This window comes from Vulpes lagopus, chromosome X (genome assembly GCF_018345385.1).
Source record: "Vulpes lagopus strain Blue_001 chromosome X, ASM1834538v1, whole genome shotgun sequence".
In the NCBI taxonomy this organism is placed as follows: domain Eukaryota; kingdom Metazoa; phylum Chordata; class Mammalia; order Carnivora; family Canidae; genus Vulpes; species Vulpes lagopus.
Window position 1 is genome coordinate 106,972,495 of NC_054848.1, and position 5,244 is coordinate 106,977,738.

The following is a 5,244-nucleotide window of genomic DNA, read 5'->3' on the forward strand; positions in this document are numbered from 1 at the left end:
GTGTTCACAGCTTCCCATTAGTAGATGGTGTTAAAGATTGGCCTCTGATTCTTACTGGAGTCAACTAGTCCATTCTTAAAACATCTCAGTTCTGCACCCCACCCCCCACCCCTGCTTTTGCTTTTCTACCAAACCACATATTAACATACCAACCAGCTTCCAGCAACATCAGCTGGGTAATCATTGTAATTTCAAGGAAAACATAGCTAATCTCATCAACTTGGGCAAACACTCTTGGAAGCAAATACCATGACAGAATTCAATTATTAAATAAAATAATCATAACATTACCAGTTATGGACACAATTCGTGACCATCTTATTCGTATGGCCATTGATTAGGACTGTTATGAATCCTACAGATTGGAACCTGCCAATGTTGGATTCTCTGAATAGGCTACAAATCCCAGGGCTACCCCATTCTGTGACTCCCCTGAATCCCCTGAAGCTAAGTGAAGTGGCCTGCTGGAAAAGTTATTCACAGTGAAGCTTGCCAACGAGAGAGTTGAAGAAGATTGCACAGCTCTGCTACCAAAGAAGCAAAGCCTTCTTACCCTTGCTTTCATCTTTGAAATGGAGATCTCAAGAAAGAGACAGCTGTTTTTGATGAGAAATATAGCAAAGGCTCTTGTCTTGGGCAAAGTAGGGGTGATGAGAGTTCAAAACTATATCATGATGATGCGGGTCCCTTAGATCATCTGGAGAACTTTCTTCTTTTTATTCAGGATGGTCTGTTCTGTTTTTTTTTTTTTTTTTTTTTTTAAGATTTTATTGGGCAGCCCCGGTGACGCAGCGGTTTAGCGCCGCCTGCAGCCCAGGGCATGATCCTGGAGACCCTGGATCGAGTCCCATGTCAGGCTCCCTGCATGGAGCTTGCTTCTCCCTCTGCCTGTGTCTCTGCCTCTCTCTCTGTCTCTATGAATAAATAAATAAAATCTTTAAAAAAAAAAGATTTTATTTATTTCTGAGAGACACACACACACAGAGGCAGAGACATAGGCAGAGGGAGAAGCAGGCTCCATGTAGAGAGCCCAATGTTGGACTCGATCCGGGATCCCAGGATCAGGACCTGAGCTGAAGGCAGATGCTCAATGGCTGAACCACTCAGGCACCCCTGTTCTGGTTGTTTCATGATAACATAAAAGCCTCTGATCATATCCCAAGGAAAGGCTGAATGACATGCAAGCAACTGTTGAAATCCCTATGTTTTCTCAACTTCTGGTGTGGAGGGATAATTCTACTACTTACTAACAATCAGTTTCATTTCTGTCACCAGACAAGTTATTGGATAGGAGTTTGTGCAGAAATAAGCCAGTCAAAAAGAACTCCGCAAGATCATTTGATGTTGATAGTTTGTAATTGTTTATTTCATTGAATGAAAAGACTTTTTTCTTTTGCAGTGACAAAAATCTGAATATCCCCACTCTGAACCCCCCTACCTCACCTGTATACCTTCAGACAACTAGAAAAATCAAAGATAATACCCAAGCAACACTCAGATTGACCTACTTGTCCCTAAAGTACAAGTATACTTAATAAACGTAATGATGGAAGTCAAGGGAGAGGATGTGGCCTATTTCATCCCTTTTCATTGGTCTTTAAATAAACATATATGTGTTTACTATCCTTCCACTTTGGACAATTTTTTCCCTGTCATTTGCTGTATGGGGGAAATGTAGCTGCGTGAAGCACTTTTTCCTACAAAGTGTGAGCTTGCAGAACAACACAAATGTCCAATGATGTATGTGTGCGTGTTTACTTGCTGTTTTTTTTTTCATCTTTATGGAGGTATAATTGACAATTAAATTGTAGCATATTTAAAGTGCACAACATATTGATTTGATATACATATACTTTGTGAATGGAATCTCAATAAAATTAACGCATTCAACAATCACCTCACATAGTGATTTTTTTTTGCAAGAATGACAAAGCTTTACTTTTAGCGAATTTCAATGTTACAATACAGTTTTATCAGCTACAATCATCATGTGATACATTAGATCCTTAGAACTTATCATTTTATAACTGGAAATTTGTACCCCTTTGCAGCCACTTCCAATTTCCCCCCTTCCCAGCTCCTGGCAACCACCAATTCTACTCTCTGTTTCTATGAATTTGACTTTTTAAAACTTTTTCTTTCTTTTTTTTAAAGGTCTCACACATGAGTGATACCATGTAGTATTTATCTTTCTCTCTCTGGTTTATTTCACTTAGCATAATGCCCTCCAGTTTTATTTATTTATTTTTTAATAATAAATTTATTTTTATTGGTGTTCATTTTGCCAACATACAGAATAACACCCAGTGCTCATCCTGTCAAGTGCCCACCTCAGTTCCCGCCACCCAGTCACCCCCACCCCCCCGCCCACCTCCCCTTCCACCACCCTTAGTTCGTTTCCCAGAGTTAGGAGTCTCTCATGTTCTGTCTCCCTTTCTGATATATCCCACTCATTTTTTCTCCTTTCCCCTTTATTCCCTGTCACTATTATTTATATTCCCCAAATGAATGAGAACATATAATGTTTGTCCTTCTCCGACTGACTTACTTCACTCAGCATAATACCCTCCAGTTCCATCCACGTCGAAGCAAATGGTGGGTATTTGTCGTTTCTAATGGCTGAGTAATATTCCATTATATACATAGACCACAGCTTCTTTATCCATTCATCTTTCGATGGACACCGAGGCTCCTTCCACAGTTTGGCTATTGTGGACATTGCTGCTAGAAACATCGGGGTGCAGGTGTCCCGGCGTTTCACTGCATCTGTATCTTTGGGGTAAATCCCGGGCAGTGCAATTGCTGGGTCGTAGGGCAGGTCTATTTTTAACACTTTGAGGAACCTCCACACAATTTTCCAGAGTGGCTGCACCAGTTCACATTCCCACCAACAGTGCAAGAGGGTTCCCCTTTCTCCGCATCCTCTCCAACATTTGTGGTTTCCTGCCTTGTTAATTTTCCCCATTCTCACTGGTGTGAGGTGGTATCTCATTGTGGTTTTGATTTGTATTTCCCTGATGGCAAGTGATGCGGAGCATTTTCTCACGTGCTTGTTGGCCATGTCTATGTCTTCCTCTGTGAGATTTCTCTTCATGTTTTTGCCCATTTCATGATTGGATTGTTTGTTTCTTTGCTGTTGAGTTTAATAAGTTCTCTATAGATCTTGGATACTAGCCCTTTATCTGATAGGTCATTTGCAAATATCTTCTCCCATTCTGTAGGTTGTCTTTTAGTTTTGTTGACTGTATCCTTTGCTGTGCAAAAGCCCTCCAGTTTTAAATGACAGGATTATAAATAATAGGATTTGTAAATGACAGTTTTCCTTCTTTTTAAAGACTGAGTAGGGGGAGAGAAAAAAAGGACTGAGTAATATTCCATTGTATCTCTACACATGTCACATTTTCTTATCCCTTCATCCATCAACAGGTACTTGTTTCCATACTTTATCTACTGTAAGTAATGCTGAAATGAATATGGGAATACAGATATCGCTTCTAGATAATGGTTTCATTTCCTTTGGGTATATACTTGATAAGTAGGATTACTGGATCACATAGTAGTTCTATTTTTTTAATTTTTTGAGGAGTCTCCATACTGTTTCCCATAGTGGTTGTACCAGTTCGCATTCCCACTAAACAGAGCACAAGGGTCCTTTTTTCTCTATAACTCTCCAGCACTTTTTATTTTTTTGTCTCTTTGATAATAGCCACCTTAACAGGTGTGAGGTGGTATCTCACTGTGATCTGGATTTACATTTCCCTGATGATGAGTGATGTTGAGCATCTTTTCACGTGTCTGTTGGCCATTTGTATGTCTTTGGAAAAATGTCTATTCAGGTCCTTTGCCAATTTTTAAATTGGGTTATTTGGGGGTTTTTTTGCAATTGGGTTGTATAAGTTCCTTGTATATTTTGGATACTAATCCTTTATCATGTATGTGGCTTGCAAACATTATCTCCCATTCTGTAGGCTGCCTTTTAATTCTGTTGAATGTTTCCTTTGCTGTACAAAAGCTTTTTAGTTTGATGTAGAACCATTTGTTTATTTTTTCTTTTTCTATCAAATCCAAAAACATCATTTCCAAGACCAATGTCAAGGAGTTTATTCTCCTACGTTTTCCTCTAGGTGTTTTATGGTTTCAGGTCTTATGTTCAAGTCTTTAATCCATTTTGAGTTGGTTTTTGTGTGTGGTGTAAGAACAAGGTCCGGTTTCATCCTTTCACATGTAGCTGTCTAGTTTTCCCAACACCATTTACTGAGGAATCTGTCCTTTCCCCATTGCGTAGTCTTAACTCCTTTGTCAAAAAATAATTGACTGTAGATGCATGGGTTTATTTCTGGGCTCTGTAGTCTGTTCCATTGATCTATGTGTCTGTTTTTATGCCAGTATCATACAGTTTTGACTAAGAGAGCTTTGTAATACAGTTGGAAATCAGAAAGTGTGATTCTTCCAGCTTTCTTCTTTTTTTCTGAAAATTGCACTTGATGGGATGAGCATTGGGTGTTATTCTATATGTTGGCAAATTGAACACCAATAAAAAATAAATTTATAAAAAAAAAGAAAATAAATAAATAAAAATTGCTTTAGCTATTCAGGGTCTTTTGTGGTTTCATACAAATTTGAGGATTATTTGTTCCAGTTCTGTGAAAAATACCTTTGAAATTTTGACAGGAATTACTCTGACTCTGTAAGTTGCTTTGGATAGTGTGAGCATTGTAAGAATATTAATTCTTCCAATCCATGAGCATGGAACGTCTTTACATTTATTTGCATCTTCTTCAATTTCTTTCATCAGCACCTTAGAGTTTTCAGTGTTCAGATCTTTCACCTCCTTGGTTAAATTCATTCCTATGTATTTTATTCTTGATGCTATTATAAATGGTATTGTCTTATTTTTTGGCGTTTTAGAGTGTTTTATTACTTTTTTATTTCTTAAAAAATATGGAATGCTTCACGAATTTGCATGTCATCCTTGCACAGGGGCCATGCTTATCTTCTCTGTAATGTTCCAATTTTACTATGTGTGCTGCTGAAGCGAGCACAATAGTATTTTTTTTAATTTCTCTTTTTGATAGTTTGTTATTGGTGCATAGAAACCCAACTGAGGGGCAACCTGAGTGGTATAGTTGGTTAGGTGTCTGACTCTTGGTTTCTGCTCAGGTCATGATCTCAGGGTTGTAAAATCAAGGTCCACATCATTGGGTTCTGCACTCAGTGGTGTCTGCTGAAGTTTCTCTCTTTCCC

At 38.5% G+C, this 5,244-nt stretch overlaps 1 non-coding gene across 1 annotated transcript; it reads right to left on the bottom strand.

The window, feature by feature from the left end:
- Positions 1-4,935: 4,935 nt before the first annotated feature.
- Positions 4,936-5,042, bottom strand: LOC121483626. Its single transcript, XR_005985757.1, has one exon. It is a non-coding gene; the product is annotated as a U6 spliceosomal RNA (small nuclear RNA).
- Between the last annotated feature and the right edge of the window lie 202 nt (positions 5,043-5,244).